Here is a 26,885-nt window from a genome sequence, read left to right as displayed (position 1 = left end):
AGTAATTTTTTTTTTTTTTTTTGTACCAGGGATAGAACCTGGGACCTTGCGCTTGCAAGGCAGGCGGTGGAACTGCTAAGCTAAATCCCCAACCCTCAATAATAACTTTGTATCTGAAAAAGAAACAAAGAATATTTAGCCAAAGTCATTAGAAAAATAAAAATAGAGAAGTATAAAACTTCTTGGCTGAAAAAATGAAGTAATCTAAAATTACTCCTCAAACTGTAGCCTACAAACACTCAAGTTAAGCAGCTTTAAAGAAAAGTACATTCTACTTGTGATAGTTAATTTCATGTTTCAACTTGACCTAAGTGAGAGAGGCTCAGATCACAAGAAGTGTGAATTCGCCTCTATTTTAGCTGGGGCATCTATCTTTTGCCAACAGATATCTTTCAGTTGACCCTCTGATCCTGATAGGGGTCGTAAGAGCTCAACAGTGATCTTTAACATATAGTCTTGGACTGCTTGCATCAAATTTGCCTAGATCTTGTTAAAAATTTAGGTCCCCAGCACACCATAATGTACCAAATTATATTGATAAAAGAGGAAAATATCTACTTTAAATATTTAGCTACTATTCTTTTCTCACGTACATTAAATTGAAAATTATTAGGGTGGGGTAATTGCACAAAAAGATTCTGAGAGTGAATCTCTTATTAAGAATTTTAGGTCCAGGGATTTATCTCATTGGCAACATACCCCACAGGTAAAAGGTCCTGAGTTCAAAACCTGGTACCAAAATCAACAATGAAAAAGAATTTGAATTTTAATAAAGAGGTAATAGAACATTTTAAACAGAGCATTCACATAATAGATTTGTATCTTACACAGATCATTTTAGAAGCAATGTACAAATAGACAGGGACAAGACAGAATCTTCTATGGACTTTTTAAATGGCAAGTAAACTACAAAACTAAAGGAAGTTTATGATACAACTGTTGTTTTGCACTGAAGAACATGAAAAAAGAACTGCATCATTGGGAGAAGGGAAAGATATAAAGTAGTTCCACAGTTTGACTTCCTTGAATTTCCACCTGAAACACTTTCTATCACAGAGCAAAAGATGAAAGCAAAGACAGTCTCACTGGGTAAGCGTGAAGATCATCATCTTGATTTCATGAAATGGGTGTGATTTACAGTCCAGGGTAACTGAGAAAGAAAAGAAGTTTCATAGAGAGGACTCCAGGCATCTCCAAGCATTGACCATAGCTCCTTGTGGCACAGAAAAACACAGTAAAATCTAGAAAAGATCCTCTAATTTATAGCACAAAAGTGTGTGATGATATGCACTACTGGGAGATTTGGGGGTTCCAGTTAACCAGAATGGAGAGACTTCAATTAGTTCAGCCATTCAGATGAAGCATTACAAAGCTATGTTATAGGACTAGTAAAGACCATATTCAAAAGGGAGGACCACATCCTGGAAGGAGAAATAGGGCAAGAGGCTAAGTTCAAGTCAGAAATAGACTCATTCCAATAAAAAAAGCAAATCAAGATTGACTAGATCAAATGCACACCAAAAATATACATGCATACCAAAACCAAAACAAAAATAACTAAACAAATATCATTTGAAGAAAAAATGACAGAGCCCATATGTCTAACATATGCTAAAAAACTAACAGATAGATGAAGAAGCAGCAGGACAATTTGATTTGAAGCTGACATAAAAAGCACTCAAAAGAAACAAATGCTGAGCTTATCCAGGTGTAGAAAGCAACGGGTAGGGCATTTAAAGTAGACCCTAATAATAGTTTCAAAAATAAAGGAAAAGATGGAGGAAGAGTGGAGGGAACTGACTGCGAAATGGCAGGAGGGAACGTCTAACAATGATAGAAATATCACAGCATGATTGGCATGATGGTTGAATGATGATACACATTTTCAAAAGTTATCAAGTGTCCACTTAAAATTGTGAATTTTATCATGTATTTACTATACTACAATAAATTAAAACCCTGTAAGAAGCCTAATGAGCAAAAACAAAACAAAAAAGGGCTAAAATCCAAGTAGTATTAAGCAAAGATAATGCAATTATTGAAAAGTAGCCAGACATATCAGGAAGGCCTAGCACAAAAGGGTGTACAATTTAAAGAGCTACTGATATGGTCAACAACAACAACAAAAAAATCAGATTTACATTATTCATTTTGACTATTATGAATAAAGTTCAATTGCAATAATTTAAAGAATCCAAAATATTATCTTTAATAACTATTTTGTAACCATCAAAGATATGAAGATGTAGAAACCAAAATATAAGCTGAGAAACTTTTTCAAATTAAAGGAGATAAAAGAAATAAGAACATTTTGCATAATTCTGAATTGGATGCAAGATTAGAAAATAGTCTATCAATCATACAATTGGTCAAATTTTAATTTAGACTTTAGATTACAGTAGTATCACATAGGTGTTAAATTGTTTGTTTTTATAATTACATTGGTGTTAATGTAACAAAGTGAATCCATGCAAGTGAATTTCCTTGGTCTTAGGAATTAAAGTACTTAGTAGCAACAGGGCATGTTGCCTTAAATTTATGTTCAAATGGCTCAGCGAAAAATAAATAAATAAATAAAAGAATGAAGATGAGACACATAAATAGAGCACCTAGATCAAGCATATATAACACTTTCCTGTAGAATTCTTGCATTTTTTGAAATTTAAAACAATATTAAAATAAATATTTTTTAGAAAATTATAAGGTAGGGGAACTAGAGTAAAAAATGCATTAGCTACTCATTGCAGTTGTTCAGCCAAGGAATAATTAGAACCATGTTCAATACACTGGTGGTACGAACAGACACATTATAGTAGTTTTGCATTTGAAATGGAATGGTGAATTTATTTATTTTTTTATATATTAAGGAAAAGGCACAGTAATCAGGCATTCTGTCATGCTTTTTGAGAGTTTTTGCCTGCTTTGTTTTGTCAGAATCTAAATTCAATTCAATTTGCCATGAAAAAGTTATAGGGCACGCACCTTTCTGTAAAATACAAGAAAGTATAAGAAACTGAGCAAAGGGAGTTGTAAAAGTGGAAATTTCATTTAGATAAACAGAGGTGGAAGAAATATATCTTTTAAAGATTGTAGCACTAAATCATTCGGAACGCATTTGTGTGGCCTGTTCTGCTAAATTTTAGCAAAATGAACTAATACAGAAGAACCTCTCCAAGAGTCAGACTCAACATTCACAGTTTCACATAATGCCTGGGCTATCCATCACCAGCTTCCTGTGCCTGGGAGCTCTCACACTTTCTGGGAAAAAGCAGCATCAGATGTCGTTTTCTACATGCGGAACTCAGCCTCCATTTCAGTTTAGCAGAATGATTAGCAGATATTAAAGACAATTCACCACTTAACTGGCTCTCACTCAGAGGAATTGGAATTGTGCAGGCATTGAGTGAGCATGAAAAGAGACTGGCTTTGAAGTATTTCCACTGTGAATTACAGGATATGTGAAACTGAATCATGGGAAAATGTGGCCCTCCTTCCCTACAGTGAAAAACTCAACAAGTCAGGGGAGGAGCGTAGTAGACGGGGATCCTGACCCAGCTATCTCCCCTGACACATTTGCACATGCAAAAATCAAATAAAATTCTGTAACTGACTCATACACAATTAAGAAACAAGGAAGTATACAATATAACAATGAGATGAGAGTCTGGGAACTATGAATCAACAGTATTAAATTCTAATTCCTATTCTAATATTATTAGATATGTAAATTTAATCTTGTTTCTTTTTCTGTAAAATGAATTTTAATATGTATTTTGTAGTTATTTTAATAACTAAAATAGTGCTTATTAAATTTAGTCTGATATTAGCTTATAAGTACAGAAAAATATATTGTCACGATTAGAGAATAGGTGATTATGTAATTTATACATTATAAATATAAAGTCTAAGTAAATTATAAATAATACAAATTTACATTTATGACAATGTCAATGGTCAATTCCGGCACAGAATATCCTAGTTTGTCCAATCTACCTATATGTTTATTCCCTTACCCACTATTGAGATTTGGCTAGAACCACAGCCCAGTGAAAGGAAACAAGTGAAGCAAAGGCAGAAATAAAAGAAGGAGACTGAAGAGAGCTCTAAGAATATCTTGAGAAAAACTTTCAGGGAAGGAATATAGCTTTGATCTTCCTCAAAGAGAGCCTTATTCCTCTCTACACATGGTCATCTCGGAGTCCTAGAGAGGCACTTCCGGCTGAGAGACAGATGGCCTGCCCTTAAATCCTGGCTGACCACTGGACAACCACGCTACCCTGGCGATAATAACCATGTTTACTCGAAGAGTTCTTGTCAGAGCTAAATAATATAGAAAGGTTTATAAATAGTATAAAAGTGTATAGAAGTTTTCCATGATCACTTGTCTCCAGCATCCACCAAAAGAAAGCGTAAAGATACACGCCGTCCTTAATTTTTCTATGGCACTTATGGGAATACAATGTCATACCTTGTAAACTGCTAGGTGCAATGCTGTGAATCCATTTCTTCTCAGTCGGGATGGGTGGAGTCCTTTCAATATAAGGGTTCAAATATGCAACTTGTTTCCTTAGAGATAAATAAAGGCTAAGCTGTGGTGGTGGACTCAGTGTCTATAGTGTCTCTGACTTATATACGGAACAGATGTACAAAAATGTTAGGCTGTTGTTCATAGGCCATGAGTAAAACTTTCTGTTAATTGACAGTTTCACTTTAGAAATGACCATTTCTATTACACTTGTAAAACTTTTTGATAATGGTATGTATTTCAGCGCACTTATAAGACAGTTTTTATTTAGTTCTCTCGTCATCAGGTTTTAAAATATAAAATCATGATTGAATTCATCTTAATAAAATATTATTGAAATTTTTTAGATCAAAATACAGTTGTAGAAGATTCCTCAGAACACTAGCAGTAGATCTTACTAGATCAAGGAAACATGGCAAGTTTGACCAAGGTTGGGTAGGCATGTTTAAATCGGGGAGAGGTAATTTATTTAATAGAATCTGCTTAATTTGTTTGTGAGGAATGGTTAAGGGATACAGTTATAGAAGATACCTATACATTACCATCCTATTATTTTTTTTAAGCTGAGTTCAGTGAATTTAGTTCAAATTAACAAAATAAATATTTAGTATTCATTTGTCAGTTCAATATTTTATTGAGGAACAACTATATAACAGACACCGTTTCATGTGCATAAGATACATTAAAAAAATAAAATAGAGGCCAAATTCAACTCTTGTCACTCTGACCAGCGTTCACTTTTATATTTTTATTTTGGTATTTATTATTTCCCATCTACTATTGCTGCCTATTGTTTAGCAACTACTTAATGACATTTTGGAGGGTTCTTTAATTAAGTGCTTCTTGATTTGACCTAAGCCCTGACTGACAAATCCAATATTGAAAAGCGGTTATTGATTTTCAAACAAAGCACTAGGTTAAAAATAGGAGCACAATGAAACAAATTCAGAGCTCTATTAATGGGAATGTGTGTTTGCTAGTTGCTGAGTCAAGTGAAGGTTATCAGGGTTGAAGGAGGCAAAGCCAAAGAGAAAACTGGGTCTGAACAAAACTCTTATAGACTATTAAGCAGCTCAAATCAGTGGTCATAGACATAGACATAGACATAGATACACACACATATACATATATAGTCAATTTAAAAAGTATGAAGCTTCAATTACTTCCACAAATGCAACATAAATGTAGTAGAGATAGTCCAGGTATAGTGCAGTAATTTAACTTGACTTTACTGAAGGCTTCACCAGCGCTGTAAATGTTACAGATTCACTTCTTAGTATACTGTCTTTCATTTGAAAATTATTAGCGACTTGGTTATTATAAACCCAGGATCATATTTTTGTAGAATTCTTTTGAAACTAAAGAATTCTGAAACCTCTCCATTAACAATTAAAATGGAGAGAAAATGACGTTAAAAGTTCAAGAGATTGAGTTTAATTTAAAGATTCATATTCAGTCTCTGCTTTCCATGTAAAATTTGAACTTTTCAGGGTAACTTGGTGAATAAAAATTATATGTAATTAGAAAACATAGATATATAAAAGTAAGCTCATTTCTCTCACATTCAAAATTTTTACATTATACTTGTGAAAAAAAATTTAAATGACAGAAGGAGAAATAGAGAAAGAAAGAATAGTACTGTATGTGTTTGATAAAAGACTGGAGAAAGGCGTATAACCCAGATGTATTACAACTTCTGCCTGGAGCAAAGTTTTCTCGTACTCTGACTGGGTCAGATTTCATAGATAAAGAAGGTCTAAACTCTTGGTAAGGTACTGTGATACAGTCCCAGGTGAGAAGAGGAGAGATTGAATTAATGAATTCCTTGCCTTTGACTGAACAAAGACCATTGCCCCAGGAGGGCCCTGGAGAGCTACAGGTAGCCTTTCAGAAAGAATGTACAGCTAACATTTTCAACCTTTTCAGGTCCTTGGTACTCCCAGGGTGTTTTTAGTAGAAATGAGATCATATCCTTGGCCTTGCAGGTCAATTTCAAGCTGCCTCCTACCTATTTAAATCTCCAGCAGCTTTAGAGAGATAGCGTGATCTTGGGTGAGTGAGCCAAGGACTCATATCATTTGTAAAGTACTCACACTTGAAAGGTGCTATAAATTCAGAACATTATCATCAAGGCACCCCGTTAAGAACATCAGAAGCTAATGGAACTTGAAAATAGAAAAGGAGAAAAGAGGGCCATTCTCCAGGACATGGCTAAAGAGAGAAATTCTCTAAATCTACAGACATGGAAAGACCTCAGTAAAATTTTTAAATTACCAAAGGGAAGTCCAGTGGTTATTTTCATAGACATGGGGAGGTTCCTTCTATGCTTCTTGTTTCCATATTCAACTTCCCAACAGCAAAGTTCACAGAGATGCTTACTCACAGTGAAAAACATACACCGACTTGTTCTGGAAGACTGTTTATAAATGTGGATAATACGTTGTAACGAGGATGTCCATGAACTCTTTCCACTTCTGTCATCATTTTTTCTACCTCCAGGAATGACTCCAACAACATATTTCTGATGAAAAGGCTACTGTTTCAAATGACTCCTTAGAAAAAGCCTGACTGTAAATGGCATAACTACTGTATTTTATGGTTTGTACAGTAATGTCACAAAAGGAAACGGTTCTTGGTCATGTGTGATCTTTGCCCAAACTGGGGCCCTAAATTCTCTGAACTAACTGTAATATAGATGTTTTGGGTTAAATTAATCTAGGTAGTACTTAGCAAAGGGCACTCGAGTTCCCTCCATGGGAAAAGCATTCAGTTTATAGAGGCGTATGGTTATGACGTCGAATAGTACAGGTGTTGTGCACATCTGAATTCTGCTCCTCCAGCTAGGTGACTAGACTTTCCTCTTAATGTTTGTAGACAACCAGTATTCATCAATCCAAGGGGAAAGAAAACTTGCAACTGAAGATGTTAATGGACAATGGTTCAGAAGGTCTGGGCTGCTGTGACACTAATTTCTCTGTCCTTTCATTATTCCTTAAATGATGCCCATGCTAAGATAACAAAGAGTTGCAGTGGGGAGTAAGAGAGGCCTCTGGCAATGTAAAAATCTATATAACTGGAAGTCTAAAAATAAAACAGGGAAGGGTGTTCTTTCTTTTGCGCTAACCATAAGAAATTTAGTGGCAAATACTGAAAGGAGAGAAAGCTTTGGAACATCTGTGTAGCAAAACATTCTAGAATAAGTTAGCTTTTTAATGTTTATTTCCAATATTTTATAGCAATTTCTGCCATGTTTTTGTGTTTTCAAAGTAGAAAAAATAATTTCATTGGTTTAGGTAATCCTTAAAAACTTGTCGTTATAGTAACATTGGGATTCAAATCCTATTGTAGTTCTTCCTTTTAAGTCACCCCCCCCATGTTTTCCAATTTGGGCGTTATTTAAATCTCCATTTCTTCAATTATAAAGTGATCAAAATTATATATAATGACACTGCACTCTTAAAAGAAAGTTAGTGCTTACTACAGTACTTGGTATATAAGTGATGCCAAATTATTATTGTATTGTTATTACTACTATTGCCAACTTTACCGTGAATGCAGAACATTCTTTTTGAAGGATAAACCTTGAGGCAAATTTTAGTACAATTTTTCATACCTATCTGAACTTCCTTATTTGACAACTTGTAAATTTTCTGATTTTCATAATTTTCTCAATAGATATAAAATATACTATGCTCACAGTGACTCTTAGGCTCCTAAAAATATCTATAATTGACTTCTCGTGTTTAAAAAACAGATGCAATGAGGAGAATAATAAAGGATGAATAGAAGGGGACAAGAAGCTGGGTCTCTTACAATAGGGAAGTGGATCATGGGAAAATGTGCAAGCAGTGAGGAAGAGGAAAAGGGAATAAGTAGAATAAAGATGTGCTGTGCACAAGGGCCTAAAAACGTTAATGAATGTAAACATTATGTGCCGTCACATGAGCTTAGATGAATAATATAGATAATAATAAAAATGGGGTAAGGGAATTGGAGGAAGAGGGAGGCCGGGGAGGGAAAGAAGGGAAAGGGGATCTTTTAAGAAAGCAACAAGCTACGGTACATGTAACCACTCCACAGATGATTATAAAATGCATGAAACATAAGCACTTATTAATGAAATTGAAAACTACAAAAACAGATACCAAGATCAGTTATTGATTTGGCATCCGTCAACAATTCAGGATCAGTAATCAGAATCACACTGTTGTATACCAGTCCAGAAACACCATTAAAATCTGAAATTATTTTCAACACTGGAGCTACTCAAATAACAATAGTCAAAAACTCCAAAGGAGGGGGTCGGAATATAAATAACTTTAGGTGAGAAGGGAGACTCAATGATCTCCGATTGCAGGACCTAAGGATGATTCATCCAATAGGTCTGTCACCTCCTAGAAACCTACTAAGTGGTCTAATTCTGCTCTCAGTGCTCACTCAATTCAGGTTGCTTTTAGCAATCTGCTTCATATGAACTATTCGCTACTCTTGCACCATTTAAAAGCATTAGTCCCAGGGATATGATGGTAGACAAAGCACTGCCACTGTCTGTTGGATTAGTCATGACTTTTGATGCTCTATCAGCTTTACAAAAAAAGTAAATGCTCAATAAATAGACTTGCAAGATACTAAAGGAAACTTCTTTACTAAGAATAAGAGCACTAAATGAAGACTTGTAACACAAATAAAATCAAGGACATACTGACTTTGTATTCAACAATTATTTCTCAATTCACTGCATCCTGAACTAGGCCTGTTTATTCATAAGTGACTCAGCATACTGTTCTCCTGAGTTCCCTGTTCAAAACTGAGCTGATGCTTCTTGCTTTTGTTCCCCTCTTTAAATCTGTTCTTCCTGGACTCATGCAAGATTACTGGTTTCGACAAAATCAATCAGCAGAGAATAGACTTTCACTATATTTGGGAGTCCAGTGTGATTTTAATAGCACAATATTTTTAGCTTAACTTTAATAACTAGAATGTAAAATTTTTTAATAAGAGCTACTTCCTAAATTTGAATCCTTACTTCCCATCAAGTTCTAATCAAATGTTTCTATTTTGATATATGCAATTAAAATATTCAAGACTTTAAGGAAATCATTGCAAAGAGAGAAATTTCATTTTCTCTTCTTTTGCCTCTTCCAGAGTAGCCGTGTGTGTCAAATTCACTGCCAACTGAGCGTCACTTATGTATTTTAATACCCTAAGCTCAATTTATTTTTTAATTTCCTCTTACATTTTTCATCACCTGCCATGCCATACACTAACTTAACATATCCTAATGAGTTCATAGCACTTGCTGGGGCATGGATGAAATTCCTAATTAAAGTGAAGTCGCTATTATGAATATATTTCTAATAGTAAAGTCTGTCCTTAATGATTAAAAAATGGTAGTTCTGTACCTGAAGGTTACTTTCTTTCTTGTAGTATAATGAACTCTTTTTCCTACCCTTTACCTTTACCCAGAAAAATGTGCAGTTTTGTGATCCAATTAAACTTCTTTCTCATGACCTCATCCTTTTAAGACAAAATCCGACATAACCACAGTAGGGACTATTAAAATATATCATATGAACAGTTGGTCAAAAGATAACTCATTGCTGTACAAAATATTCAGGGAAAAAGGCACTTTTAAAAAATTAATATATTGGCTTAAATTGAGGGAAAGTCTAAAAAAGTAGAAATTAAAGAGATTTATTATAGATAGTCTGTTTCTTTTTAGATTATTCAGATTTCAAACAGTGGTTGTAATTTCTTGTGACATTCTTTGTAGGCTTTCTTCACAAAGCAACAGAAAAAAAATTAATATCCTTTCCACAAGAAATATCCAGAAACATATTTGTTCAATATCTACCAGGTCAAATTTGCTAATTCACAGTTTCATTTATTACATTCATAGAACAGGCAACTATTGAGATACAGTGGCAGACAAAGCAAGAGTATCTAAATATTATAAAATTCACCATTAACAAAAGATTTTTTTTAGGTTTAAATGTTAGAACTCATAAGACTTGTACAAACGTTAGGTGCTACAAAAACTTTTATTAAATTATTGCTATTAATTACTTTCACTTTTGTATCATTTCACTTCCCAGAACAGAGATAGAGAAAGGAATGCTGGAGGTTGTGTTGAATGGGAGAGAGATGAAAAGCAGGGCAGAGGAGGGAAACAAAATGAGAGACAGTAAAATAAAAGGGGTGGGAATTTCTCCCTGAACAAATATTAAAAGAATTAGAGAAACAGACTTAGGTTCATGAGAACTTGGTTTGAGGTCTTTTTGTTGTTGGCAAAGATATTTTTGACTTTATTCTGCTTTATTGCTGACTAGCACAACACAGTATTTAACATGCCAAATAATATTGTCATTCTATCTTAATTATAAGATGCTATTTTGCTACTCAATATTGTACTTAGTATCTTAGCATCCTGAGAGAAAATCTCGACTCTTCTTAAATAAGGTCAACCTGCAATGTCTTTGAAGCTATTCACTTTGTAATTGCTAAATTGCATAGTTGGCTGTAGTTCTGAACAAGATCTTTAAAGAGGTTTCATTTGGAGGATTAGTATGGTGGGATGCAGGTGGGCTTACAGGACATTTTCAAGCGGGAATAAATAGAAAGGCGTTCATCAGAAATGCTGCGTTATTATTTCTTCTCTGTTTTCATTTCCTCTACTGTGACTGCTTTCACATGGAAGATAATATTCTTTGGACCATTTTTGTGCACTAAATAAAGTTGATTTCAAAATGTGATAGTATCATTGTTGAGCAAAATACATTTATTCAATGCCAAAATAGATTAAAGCTGAGAAAAATAGATTGTTTTTAGACTATATCGATAAGTCATGGCACTGGAAAATTATAAGTCCTCTGAAATCTTATCGTTTTAAATTTAAATTTCATATTGATTAAGCAGATAAAAAGTACACTTGACAAAGAATTGTGAAAATAGTTCTGAAACTTCTTATTCTTTAAAATATATTGAAGTAGAATAATTAAATGGAAGCCCCCCACCTTTTTTTTTTTTTTTTGGTAACGGGTATTGAACTCGGGTCCTTGTGCTTGCGAGGCAGGCGGCAGAACCGCAGAGCCAAATCCCCGGCCCCATGGAAGCCTTTTAAAAGTCATGTATGTAGAACTATGTAAATGTTTTTCAGAAATTATGGAAAGTTAACTGGTGTGGCCTGAGTAGTTGCTTTTTCTTTTTTCTTTTTGTTGAGTTTATTGGTACAATCTAGGTCTACAATACAATTGCATTCATTAATGGGATCCTGTACCTTCACATGACAGTTCTTGGTTCCCATTTTTTCCCCTTATCCCTGCCCTCCTTTCACACTCTCCCCCCCTCCCGATTTACAAATTCTTTATTTCCATTTTTTCATTTTCTCATATTTTTTCTTTTCCCTTATTTCCTTTCCCCTACCCTTCCCACTTTCCCTACACCTTTAGTCCTTTTCCTCCTATTTCACACTCAATTATCTGGTTAGGATCTTGTGTACTATTATAGTTTTTCACACCAGAGAAACTATTCAGTATTTACACATGTGTGACTTATTTATTTCACTTGAGTATATCCTCAATATGTATTCATTTGCCTATGAATGACTCTAATTTCTCATTCTCTATGGCTGAGTAGTATTCCATTTTATACAAAAACCACATCTTCTTTATCCAGTTTCCAACTGATGGGCAGATGGGCTGTTTCCAAGTTTTAGCTATTACAAACTGTGCCGCTATAAACATAGGTGCACATATATCTCTGTGGTATGATTCTTTTAAATCTTTTGGAAAGATACCCAGCAGAGGGATGGCTGGGTCAAATGGAACCTCTAGACCTAGCTCTTTGAGGCATCTTCATATTGATTTCCATAGTGGCTGCATCAGTCTGCACTCACCAACAGTGGGTATAACAATTTCCAATCTGATACTATACTACAAAGCCACTGTGATAAAAACAGCATGGTACTGGCAAAGAAATAGACCTGAGGATCAGTGGAACAGATTGGAAGACACAAAAACAACTCCAGATGTACTCAGCTACCTCATCATTGACAAAGGAGCTGACCATCCCCACTGGAGGAAAGACAGCTTCTTTAATAAATGGTGTTGGAAAAACTGGATCTCAACCTGCCAAAGATTAAAACTGGACCCTTACCTTTCACCATGCACTAAAATAAAATCAAAGTGGATTAAAGATCTAAATATTAAAACAGAAACACTAAATTTGCTGGAAGATAAATTAGGCAGAACTCTTGAAGACACTGGCATAGTAAAAGACTTTATGAACAAATCCTCAGTAGCACAGGAACTAGCAGAAAGAATCAACAACTGGGATCTCATCTTATTGAAAAACTTCTGCACTGCAAAAGAAACCATCAACAGAACTAAGAGACAACCTACAATGTGGGAAAATGTTTTTACCAGTTGTTCCTCAGACAAAGGACTATTATCTAGAATATATAAAGAACTCAAAACAATCAGCCCCCCCAAATATAAAGACCCGATTCAAAATGGGCATCTGAAATGAACAGACATTTCTCAGACAAAGAAGTAAAAGCAGCAAGCAAATATATGAAAAAATGTTCCACATCACTGGTCATTCGAGAGATGCAGAAAAAAACAACACTGAGATTTCACCTCACCCCACAAAGAATGGCTGCTATCAAGAAATCACACAATAACAAATGTTGGTGGGGTTGTGGGGAGAAAGAAACCCTTGTCCACTGTTAGGAGCTGCTTTTTAAATGTGTTTTCTCTCTCCACCCATAGAAAGTTGTCATACATGAAAATTGCATAGTGGCATATTAAAAATGAAAAATTTTTCAAAGATAATTCTAATCCACTTCTATTTTTGCCTCCTAGGTTGAGAACCACACTGTGGGAAAGCCCTTTGCATCAACCTCATCAGTGTTACATGAGGTAAAGGACATAAACATTCTTAGCAATGTGTCTGCTATACGGTACACACTACTAGTGGGATTTCCTTTATATACAAATATAAAGATAAATAAGGCTAAGAAGACAAAGAAGCACATACACTAGCGAGGAGACAGACCTGTAAATGGTACAGACGGCATCCTTAGCGTTGTGATGCCGCTAGACATAAAGATCAGAGATAGCAGACTCAGCCAGTTGTGCTCTAACATATCACTTTTGTCTTTCCTTCTCCTTTTGCTGTCTCTTTTTCATTTCTCCCTATCTCTCATTTATTATTTCAATAAATATCCAAAGATATGAGAGAAAGCAATTTTGTGGTAGAAGGTGAAAATACATCCCATTTCCATTTCATTCCTTTCCCATCCCGACCCCTCATTCCCAAGCTGCTATAATTGCAAAGGCAAGATAATGATAGAGCTATGATTGAGAATAGAAAATAAAGAGATTCTAATATTTATTTAGCACCCATATACTCACATATGACTTCATACCATATTCTGCTTCAATTTCTCAACTACCCTTAAAATTTTGGTGGACCAGCCAGTGAATAAGATAATTGATATTCTTAGTATGCGATTCTTTTCTCTCCTGGTCACTCATTATTTTATTCAAAGAAAAGGAAATTCTTAGAATTCTGCCCTAGAAGCAATTGACTTTCTTTCCAGATGGTGTCGCCCTGCAGTGGGGTCAAAGCACAGCACTCCATTTTATTTTGTTTGCTCTCTTAAGGCGTGTATATATGAACAATTCAGATTCTTCAAAGTTACAACCACAGACACAGACTCATTTGATATGAATGAGCACAGTAGAATCTATAACTTTTCTCAAATGCTCTAGAATACACGAGCCTAGGAGGCGCTGGACACCTAAGAGACATGACCGGCACGACAGCCATTCTCTCCTCAGCCTCGTCACCAACTGTACTAGGCCTCTAGTCTTCCTCTCTGCAAAGTCTACCAGGATGATCTTCTGGTAACTTGGCATCAATTTTGATGAGCCTTCTAATTCTCTGGTCCAAGAATTCTTCAAATTCCAATTATGACATTGAACAGCTATATTTCAGATTTTGGAATCCTACTGAATTCTTACAGCATTTTATATTTTCATATTACATAAGAAGAAATATTATCTTCAGATGTAAGCATTTCAACCTTTCTCATTTCCTAACCTTTAATAAACTAGTATTTGTCATTCCTACTGCACAGTAAGTCATCTGTATTCCATGCTGTCCTTATTTAGCCAATCAGCATAACACAAGTCTCCTGCTATTTAATGCTTGTTATGTGTTGGCCTCCATACATAGAACTGACTTTACATCATCTGCAAATATACCGAGAGACTGGTATTATTCACCCCATTTTACAAATGCAAATGAGGCTCAAGGAGATTAAGAAACACAGGTAAGCATATACAGTTTATAAAACAACTTGGGTTTAATGTGATGTTTGCATGACTCCAAAAGCCTTAACAATGACTGGCACAGCTTTCTTCCTCAGCATAATTTGGATAAGACTTTACTGTTTGCGTTTCTCATAAAATTTCCATTGAACTCATCTTTTCTTGTCTGACACCATTTCCCTTTCACGCATTTAAAGGTGATAGATCACCCAAGCATGATGGTGCAATCCCAGCACTCAGGAGGCTGAGGCAGAGGCATCATTGTGAGATAGAGGCCAGCCTGGGCCACATGATGCGTTGAAGGGCAGCCTGAACTACAGAGCAAGAGCATGCTTCCAAAACCAAACAAACAAAACTGAGATAAATCAGGGCTTGAATCTTCTTTCTGTATTTGAAAACACTCAGTTTTTCTTCCAGTTAACGTGTTTTAGCCTGTTGTCTGAGAGGGTTATTTATGTAAACGAGTCTCCCCTCAACCAAATTGTGAATTTGTTCAGCAAGAAGTAGGGCAAGAAGAGCTCTATTTATGAAGTTATATCTTATGAATCACAATCTAGTATTTTCTGACTACATAATCTGCCCAATATGTTATTCTTAGCTTTGTTATCCACCAAAATTAACATCATACACCAAACAACATTATGGTAGGAACTAAATAATGTCTTGCATATGATGTTTCTAGGACAGTACTCCGAGCATATCCATCACTCAACAAATTTTGTATTTTAAATTCCCTGACACTGATCTCTGCCTTTAGCTTCCAGCACTAATCAGCAAAAAGGTCACCTTTGCTGCTGAATTCAATAGAAGTAAGCTTAAAACACGTGGTACTTGTGGTGTGAGAAAAAAACAAAACAAAACAAAATAAAACAAACACCCTATCCATCTCAAGTTCATTATTGAGCCTAACACCAAAATGGATTTCCTCATTTAAGCTAGCCTTGCCATATTTGATAATACTTCCTAAATTAAAAAATAATAAATAAATGAGGTTTGGGCTTTGTAAAATTGAAGAAAAATCTCTTCAATTTCCATTTTTTTCATTAAATTTATTTGAATCATTCAGTGCTAGAAGACTTATGATTCAGTTCTATATTTGTATTTTCCAGTTTTATATATATATATATATATATACACACACACACACACACACACACACACACACACACACACATATATAACTGGATATATATATATAGTAGTCACATCTCTATAGGAATTTCAGATGTTTTCCTACTGTACCTGAATGTGCTGCAAAAGTAGAAGTATAGTTGATTCATATCAAAGTGCCAGTGTTGAGTTCTTCGTTTTGAGCCAAATCAGAGAATAAATTATTTGCTAAGCTATAAATTGAATACCTTTAAAGGTTTTATTAACTCTATTGCCATATTTAATATAAACCTTAGGATACATGAATGATTTTATTTGCCAGTTATGTGAGATTTACATATTTACTGTATCTGAAAGTTTTTTCAAAAGCATATTGCTACTTGGTTATTGCTTTACAGTTGTTTTCTAATTAAAACTAGGGAGTTCCTTGCCATGACTAAATGACATGAACAACATAACTAAAAGTGCACATGCCAAACTGGCCTTTGTTAGGTCTCTGTTTTCCACAGTTAGGCAGCCAGCTAAATACATCAAAGTCAAGGTCAAATTCTCAAGGTCAAATTCAGATTCTCCCTAAGGTTGTTTATGCACATAAGGGTATTACCCTTCTTTTCTGAATTTTTTTTTTTTTTTGGTCTTCCAAAGTTGTGCTGTGCTCTCAGATTATTTTTTATCTCATTATGGAACAAAACCCACTGAAAGCATGAAAATAGTGATAAATGTTGTCATATGGTTATTCAGGTGCAGGATAACAATCATTTCACACTTTCAATATCAAGAGATATTCCCATTTGCTAGAGCAGTTCTTCAGGTTCCAAGATTCCAAGGTCAAGTGCAATGACAATCTTTGAGAAATCTTGGTGCTTGATGCTGGCATTGGTTATAAGAATGATCTCATTCCAGAGAAGATTATTCAGATCCATGACAATTTATATTTAAAGACAAGATTAATCTGTCTTAATTTTAATCTCTTTTTAAACTTTGGTGCTGAGAGAATGCAGTCATATTTTAAGGCACAACATTTGCATTTAAGGGAATGAGATATATGCACTGTAGGAGTGGTCAAAAGCGATAACCTGATGTTCCAAGGCTTAGAACACTCGTGTATAAGGCTTTATGTATAGATATTCAAACACACACACACACTCAAATATGGACACATCTAAAAACAAGATTGATAATAAAGATAGTTATATGAAAACTTTACCCAAATATATGTCTCAGAGCTGTAAATTCCTTTTCCTTGATCCTCAGGTCACCTTCCAATCTTTCTATTATAATAACATAAGATTCACTGACTTTCTTCTTCCACTCATCTAGCAAAGAAAACAGATTATATTGATTTGCAATTTTACAAAATATAGTTCATAACATGCACGTGATCAAAGTTCTTTTTTTGGGGGGGGTACCAGAGATTGAACTCGGGACTTTGCACATGTGAGGCAGGTGGCAGAACCACTGAACTAAATCCCTGGCCCTTTGAGACTCTTTTTTATTCTGGATTCTATGATATTTAATTTAAATTACTGATTGTGCATTTAAAATGAATATATTTATATTAAAATACAATCATATTGAATTGTAGTAATAATCCATTTGATATAGCAGAGTATTACACATAGAAATATACATTGACTTATTTCATTTCATTTTATTGTATTTTAAATTAGATACTTAAGATATAATTATAATATTCTAGTAATATAATACAATATTATAAATTTTTATAGCATATCAATGTACTAAACTCATTTTTATAAGAAGTATTCTGATTTCTATAAAGATCTTTCAGAGAAAAATGAATTCAGATAATCTTCCAAACACTTTCATTTGATATTCACTATGTACAAATTAACACATTTCCTAATTTGTTATTTATCTATAACTATAATTGAACAATATTACATTTAAAGTAGCAAGAATAATTACCAGTACAAGTTTGGGTTGGCCTAGATTTATAATTTCCATTTGTTAGAGCAGTTCTTCAGGTTTCAAGATTCCAAGTTCAAGTACAATGACAACCCAGTTGAAAAATATTTTGATAATCTAGCTAAAAATAAGGCAACTGCTAAAAGGCATGTCATGCAACAATGACAAAGAACAAAATAGTGTTTGCTTTTAAGCGTGAAATCATAAAGGGAACTAATCAGTCCGTTTAAAAGAGCTATATAAAAATAATCAGAACATGTTTTAATATAATTATTTGCTTTCCTCAATTGATTATATACCTATACATATGTTCATGGGGCCATTTATTTAACAGATTAATCTAGAAATGGATTCAGTGACATCTGAGCTTCACTAAAACGCTATTGAAACATCCTAACTCTTCCTTCAGAATCTTTTTCTCCTTGGCAGTTGGAAAATGATGATTAGTGATACAATTTGTCTATAAAATTAATAATAGAAATGCAAATGCTAAGGCATGTAACAAATAGAAGTGAATGTAGGTTATGCCTAAAAAATTAAATTTTAGGTAAATTAAAATTAGGAAGAAATTCTCAACATAGAGCATGATTGATTTATACTAGCTGATTATTTTGACCCTAAGAATCATAGATAAGAATATAAGACACTGTTTTATTACTATGAATTCACAAAATAATAACAATAAAATTAAGGCTAAAAAGACTGAATGTTTGCCAAATGCTTGACAGTGGTCTAAGAGCTACTGACTTATATATTTTGTCAGTATTACCGTATACATTCCCTGTAAGGTAGATATTGTTTATATGGTACAGATGAGAAAATCTAGAGGCGGTAATGTGTAGCGAAGTCTGAAATCGGTTCTGTGAGTGTTTGACTCTAGCAATCAAGCTATACATTGTTATTGATGTGTCTCATATTCCTCTTTTATTCGTCTTTCATCTATCTCCTAAGACACACACAAATACACACGATATAGAATAAAAGAACTCCAGAAAGAAAACTGGTCCGATATTTTTACTAGAGAATCTTATAATACCTAGAGGATATAAATTTCAATCTTGACCTTTGCTTCTGGAGGACAAAGTTTTATTTCAGCAGGTGTAGATTTTATATTTACTACAGTTGAATGTTACAACTCTGATTTGGATGCAAATGCCTAGACAAATTGATGACAACTCCTCACACATTTTTCCCAGCAAAAGTAATCCAAGTTCTTAAGGAATGAGCTTCCATACAAACACAATATAGACATGTGGCTTCATAGACAACTCTGTCATTGCTTGCTTTCAACCTCCTCATCTGTCCTCACCAGAATTTGGCTGCCATGGATGTCAATAGCTGCTTTGCTGCAGGAGCCTTTGATCACTTCAGTATATATAAATTTATTCTTTTTATGAAAGCCAGATACCTTCTGTTCTGTCCACTTTCTCTCAGCACTGTACATTGATACCCCATTCTCTCAGTTCAGAAAGTTACTAAATTCCCTAAACATGCTTTCTTCTGGTCCTTTAGCCCAAGAACCTAACTTTCTTAATGCTTCATTGTTTTAAAGACTGAAGTGGACATTGTTTCCTAAGAGGTTTACAGTTTCACAGTGCTACATCTTGCAAAACCATGTGCTAGTTCTCTACTCTCAGATTTCTCCAATGCAACTCAGGGTTTCTATACCATGACTCCAACGGAACTGGGTTAAGAGAGGGGACCCAGACCTTCCTGAGAATATCTAAACTGATTTCTCTTGATCTAATCTATCAATCATCCCAGATCTTTCAGTAGGATATGTTTCAGTGTATTTATTGTCTCTACTTAGGAAAGAAAAGCTAGCTCTTACTTCCATTGTTATCAACTTTCTGCGTAGGAAAAGACAAATTTGATGTCCTATATTAGGCTTTCAAAGCTATTTCTGCTATGAATTTGAAGATCAATCAGCAACTCATATGAATTCTCCCATACCATAAGGTAACAAATTTTGTTGTTAAAAAATAGTTGGATAGAAACATAGGAATTTCAGAAAATGATAACCTCAACAATTACCTTAAATATTAATCATTATTAAACTGCAACAATTTCCTAGTTCTAATGAAATAATTAATCTCTATAAGCTCCTGTTAAGAGTGCAAGCCTAGATCATGAGTTGAGGATAAGGGAGTAATTGTTCTGGGCAACTTCAGAGCTGAACAAACAGACTAGAACAAGTAAACAGTCTGGATGACACCCTAATTTTCTTTCCCAAAGAATGCTGGGGGAAAATGCAGAATCAGGAAATATTTTTCCTTTATATTCAGCATATGGCTGGGCCGGGATTTAGCTCAGCGGTTCATTAGCCTGCCTCGCAAGCACAAGGAGCCGAGTTCAATCCCTGGTAACAAAAACAAAAACAAAACAAAACAAATATAATATATTCAGCATATGCCTACAAAATTAGATTTTTCCAGTGTGGCTTGCCCACATACTGCAGACTGAACCCTAGATTTTCAGAAGTGCAGAACATGCTAAACCATTCATTATCAAAAATGTAACTACAAAAGTGTCTATGCAGACTTTACTGAGAGTCAACACTACAGAGGTTTGTATTAAAGAAAAAAGTGAAAGAAAGCAACATAGAAACAAAGAAACAAACAAAGAAAGAGACCTATGCTTCATCCCCAGAAATTTGGATTCAATAGATCAAGAGCAAGACTCAGTAATCTGAACTTAACACCCTCAATACTTCTCTATAGGAGTTACCTGGAGCACTCTTCAAAAAGTACTATCTTAAGGTTCTTTATAGTGACATGCTTACTTACCTGAAAGCTTTTTTGGGCTTTCAGTTTTTTGAAGGAGTAAAGTGATGAATGGAACAAAGAGAAAAAAGATTGTTTCCAATTAGCAACAACTTTTTCCTGTGGTATTGCCTGGGCCATTACACGATTTGCCTGTGCATGTGTATTCTAAAGGTGATTCACACAAAAAAATTGAAACAACCAAGATGTCCTTTTATAAGTGAGTGAGTAAACAAACTTACTTTCCAGAAAACAGAATAGCATCCAATGTTAAAAGAAAGGAACGATTAATCCATGAATTCATAGAGAAATTTTAATGCATATTGCATGAAAGAAGCCTGATTAGGCTACTCACTACATGATCCTGGAAAAGACAAAGCTACAGAGATCAAAGGCTTCCAGGGCCAAGGAAAGGGATGTACAGTATGCTACTCCAGTGCTAGAACCTGCAACATTAACATGAGCTGTAGACTTTAATGTACTCTTCTGTCCTAGTAGTGATTCAGTAATAGCAGCAATGTAAAATGTTAAAAATAAAGGAAATATTTCAGGTGGAGGAAATATATAAGAACCTGTTCTTGCTGCTCAGTTTTTCTATAAACTTAAAACTTCAATACAAGAATGTTAATTTTAAGAATTAAGGGAAGACATGAAACACAGAAGTGAGGTTCCTAAAATAGTAATCCTTGATCAAAATCTATTGAATGTTTCAAAGAAAATTTGTAAATTAGAATGAAAGGCCTACTGTAAAGAATATATGATTGATGGTATTTTACTTTTCTTTTATATTTGTTTTTTTTCATTCAAAAAATGTGAGGGTAGACTTTGAAAAGGCATTGCTTCAAAATTCTTGATGGACTAAGCGTCATGTTCTGTTGCATTGTCTGAATTCAGCTTTAATGCCTCCATCCTCTTGACTGATTTATCAGGCCATTCTGCACAGAAATGGATTTGTTGTAACTCTCATTCAATGTGCTTATTTACATTCTTTCTGAACTTCTTTATTTTGAGATCATATGATTTATTTATCCCAGTCTACCTCTATGCATCTGCTATTCATATTTTATACTGGTTTCTTCATAAATATTTAAAAGAATGCTTTCAGGATAAAAAAGATGAAAATTAACCTTGACACCTCTTCTACCTTTATGGTTACAATAAAGAAATTATAAAGAACATGTATTTGATGAAATCAGACCTATACACCAGGAATAATTCTTAATACATATAGAAGTATGAGTTCATTCATACTTAAAATCTAGATCATTATTTCATTATATGACTTGTTGTTAATAGATTACTAAGTATTAGAGAAGCCTGGATTTTTGAAGCGTTTCCATCTGGTTGACAAACAACTAAGAAAATAATTGCTTTAAACATAAGAAGCAAGAATTACTAATCGGTTTATATTTCATTTTTCTTCTTAATAAGCATTATTTACATAAGTCATTTAAAGGAGAAACGTTTCTGGTTAATACCTACAATTATTCATTTAGAAAATGATTTGATTATTTTCTTTTAAATGATATATTTTTCTAAGTGTAATTTATAAGATTCTTATTTTTGAAATAATTTCATTTTCCACTACAATAAGTATACCATGTAGGAATCATAAATTGTCATTAGATATCTGAACACTGTTGATGTTGTATTCAGATTTTTTTGTCAAAAAGGACTTGAGAACATATCATAATGAATATAAATGTGAAATGACCACTTCAGTAATTTAAGCAGGCATTCTAAATATCTCTTTGTAGTATACTAAATAAATGAAAGTGCAATATTGCTCTTTTTGTTTTCATTATAGTACAACAGCAAAAATAAAAATTTATGTATTCCAGGACCTTCTTTTGTTGGAGTGAGCATGTAGTAAAGTTTGTTGAACACAATGATTTTAATGGGGATAAAATAACATCTCTGGTGTTGGCTAAAACTCTCTTTTCCAAATTGGAAAGGCTTCTTTCAGTTATCAGTCAGTTCTTCATTGATCAATTCATCTGTTCACTCAAGAAGCATGCATTGTACCCCTTACTCCAGGCCAGGGACAAACCCAGGCAACTGCAGTACAGCATTTATCCTATCATGCAGATGTTCCTCACTGGCAACAAGGTGCATGTAGTGACCCTAGACTCCCGTCAGAAAAAAAGTTTCTTTGAGAGCCGCGAATTTAGCTCAGTGGTTCTGCCACCTGCCTCAAAAGCACCAGGACCCGAGTTCAATCCCCAGAACCAAAAAAAAACAAAAGCAAAAATAAAAAACAAAAAGTTTCTTTGAGGCATTGCAACGTTAGAGTAATATAAATATCATGAGTTGGATGACTTGCATTTATTTCTTATTTCAATCATCCTTTTCCCTTCCTAAGAGATGGCTTTCTTAAGAAAATGACAATGTGCTACAAATACAGTTCGATTAATTACTAATTATTTTGGGAAAATAACACTTCCATCCCTTGGGTTCCTCATTCATAAGACTACTACACAAACATGTGGTGGAAATAAACAAAAATAATGTTTTATTTATCCTGAGTTAGTTTTCTTTTCAATTAACAATTATCCATCCATGACTGTCCCTAAAAGTAAAAATAAATACTAATTTGCTATAGAAAGGACAAATCATTTTAAGTTTCAAAAAGTGGGACTATATAATACGTGGCTGATAGAGAATCCATAGATCTATGGCTATTCTATAGTGAATTTTGATGAGCAGATTTTTGGAGACTCATCCCTTTTTGATTTAGTTTCCTGGTTGCTTGATGAGATAGTCTCTCATGCTTAAGAAAACTGTAAGCTGCTGTATCTGCTTAAATGTCCTGTTGTCCTAAACCATTGAGAAATAACTCTAGTAACTGTGGGAGAAACCTCTTGCTGCTTTTTTCACGTGTCAAATGTTCTGATACAGAACGGCCTTATCAAAGCACTATGTTTCTAGGTGACCCCTGAGCTATCCTGCCAAGAATTTCCATATGACCAATTCTCTGTTTGATCCTTCCCGACAAAGCCAATAATCAGTCTGTTCAAACATGGTTATATTATTTTCATCATATCTCCTCCTAAATCTTCCCAATGGCAGAATGATAATCATAGATGTCATGCCATGTTTCTTGTGTTCTCTCGCCGTCATCCTACATAATCAGTGGCAGAAATAGGATAGGTACTTCACATGTGCTCAAAGGTGGAGATCTCCCTCCTGTCTACATTGTCTAACACAGAACTCCACCAACAAGGACCGATTTTGTTTCGATTGTGCATTGTTCCATACATTTTATTTATTTTTCCCCATTAAGTTTATCGGTACATTTAAAGCAAACAACACAGTTACATTTATCATTGGGATCTTGGCATGATGTATCTTGGTTCTTGTTTTTTCCCAATACTCCTGTCCTCCCTTCACCCCCTTCACCCTTCACTATTTATAAAGACTTTGTGTGATCCATACATTTTAAACCTTATAATCTGAACAAAAGTTTAAAGGAGTAAAAGCAGTTCGCATAATGCTGTTAGGTTTTGGACTAGTTAGCTTTTCTGTTGCTGGAACACAATACCCAACAGACACCCACAACTTAAGGGAAGAAAGGTTTAGTATAGATCACAGTTTCAGTTGAGTTAGTCCAAGGTCAACTGGCCCAGGGAGAAACATTATAGCAAAATGGTGCAAAGGAGAAAAAACTTCAGCCAGAAAGCAGAGCAGGGAAAGAGCTTCAGAGAGGAATGGTATTTATTATTATTTATCCTGAAAGTAAATACAAGGATATTCTGTTTTTTTAGGAAAATGTCCAAATATACACATTTTTCTATTGGAGTCATGACTCTTCTTTGTATTGCTTTAAGAGAAATTGTGTATTTCTCCTATCAGCTTTCAAATACAGAAGACAGAAGTAGTACAGGTGTCTTGATATTGTTTGACTAAGAAATATACAGAATATGCAGTGGCCTAAGCAAGCAGAAGACATAGGAAGTTTGCTTATTGCTTTTCATCAGACATTAAAGGTTGTCTGAGGGGAAGCTTCCACATATGGTATATTTAGTGCATGAAATGTTTATATACACTATATATAGATTACACATACACACACGTTTCAAGAGCAGGGAAGAAAATAAAGCACTCCTAAGGTCTGCTCTACATCTCCGAAAGCAACACTTACTTCTATTAAATTATTTATTCCCGAAGATAAAATTAATGTTTTTTTCCTCCACTGCTAAGTTGGGAGCTACCTAAAATATGGGATCTTTGCATTCAAAACAACCCAGCACAGTGCCTGACAGTTATAGATATAAATTTAATTGTTTTGGATTGAATTGAATTGAACCAAACTGAACAAAACTGAATTGAATTGAAGGAATTGAATTGAGTGGAATCAATCCCTTCAGTAAGAGAAATATTGCTAAGGTCTGGAAAAGAGGTGAAGTGAATAGAGATGATCTCACTGTCAGTTCTGCAGACTAAATATGATAGCATTTTCAAATTCCAAACGGTTTTAATCTCCATTTTCTTCATCTTTATTTCAAACACTTATTTTTTATTTTTGCCCTTTAGAATCACTGGCATTAGTTGTTTGAATAAAGTATTTGAAGCCCTAGCAATTATTTATAAATCAGACATTTCAGAAAACTTTTAAAAACAATTACCAGGACCTACTTATGAGCAACTAAATCAGAATTCACCATTCACCTTTTAGAGACCCTTGCATTTGTAATAAACAAAGCAAATATTTAAAAATGATTTGGACATAGGATGTACATGGTAGAAACATAAAGCGTTCATACCTATAGCCTAATTTGATATTCCAGGATCTTATTCTATAAAATAATTTTTCAGAAGATCAACATTTTATTTTATTTACTTATTTTTTATTGAATCTATTGGTACATTCTACCTAGACAGTTACTTTCATTACTGGGATCTTGTTTCATGGGTGTCAATGACTGGTTTTAAAAACTGTGCTGTGTGAGTTAAGAAAGAGAAAGAGTTAAATTGGAGTGACTACAAAAGGATTTTTGAACATGGTATGACTTTAAATAGGTCTTGCTACTACTGGAGTTTTAAAAATCTTGAAGGAAAAAGAACTATTTAATCTCTAGCATATGATAAACTGAGAGCTTGGACACAATTTAGATCCTTATATCACTTCAGAGAATTCAGAGAAATTATTAAGATGATGTTCATTAAAATATCCATTATTGCTCTACACAGTAAAACAAATTAAACAAAACTGATGGGACCAAAGTAATTTAAATTTCATCTTGGATTTTTTTTTGAGACTAAAAATTGATGAGGCTAAGTTAGGCAAAGTCATAAATACCAAATGACAGAGAAATTATGCATAAAGTGGCAGCAATGGTGGAAAATATGAACAGGAAAGATAAAATGTTTCAAAAGGAATAATATAGTAGAACCAAGAGAGCTTAGAAAAGCTAAGAAAACCATAATTATAAGAGGAAACAGGTCCTGTGGAGTAGCATAAGACTGTTGTTCTAGGAGTGTGAGAAATATGTGTGGTACACTGAGAAAAATGAGTGGTTTAAACAGACACACCATTTAAAAAGGAACATAAAAATTTTGCTTGTTACAAGTCCTTGAGATTTCGTATGGGATATAATGTAAGATACTGTTATTGCATTGCTGTATTATTGTATCACAACAGTATTTCAATACTATTACAGTACTAGATGTCACCTCAATGCCTCATGCACTCACAGGTGGCTTTAGGAGGTGATTTTCTCATGGAGGTGTCATGCTTTGGACCACTGATGAGTCTATAGCTAAGTGTGATTTTGGGAGGTGAAGCCTGGTCAGAGAAGGTAGATGCCTGGAGGTGTGCCTTGAAAGTGGCCTCATCCCTTGGTATCTCCTTGCTTCCTGCCATCATGCCATGAGACACTTTCTTCTGCCATGCCCCTGTGCCATGCCACCATGCCTTGGAGCCAGCCAACTATGGTCTGAAATCTCTAAAAACTGTGAGCCAAAGTACACCTTTCCTCCTTAGAGTTGTGGGTGTTGGATATTGTGTCTCAGCAATGATAAAGTAACTAAGATGAATTCTAAATGCCTATCTTATCATGAAGGAAGAACCAAAGAAAGAAAAGTTTTCTTGGAAATGAAAAAATGGATTACAAACGATGTTTGCCTTGGTTAAAAAAGAGCATTGGTATATATCCTCCAAATGCTCCTTTAATAATTCCATCAGTGTTTTCATAAGACAGCATGTTTTCATCATTTGGAAGGTTT

General features: G+C 34.4%; 1 pseudogene; it reads right to left on the bottom strand.

The window, feature by feature from the left end:
* Positions 1 to 26,523, bottom strand: part of LOC104848996 — a 266,524-nt pseudogene extending 240,001 nt beyond the window's left edge.
* Between the last annotated feature and the right edge of the window lie 362 nt (positions 26,524 to 26,885).

Source organism: Fukomys damarensis, unplaced genomic scaffold, assembly GCF_012274545.1.
Source record: "Fukomys damarensis isolate Sample0158 unplaced genomic scaffold, DMR_v1.0_HiC HiC_scaffold_33, whole genome shotgun sequence".
NCBI classification, from domain to species: Eukaryota; Metazoa; Chordata; class Mammalia; order Rodentia; family Bathyergidae; genus Fukomys; species Fukomys damarensis.
This window is presented reverse-complemented; position numbering and strand designations above follow the sequence as displayed.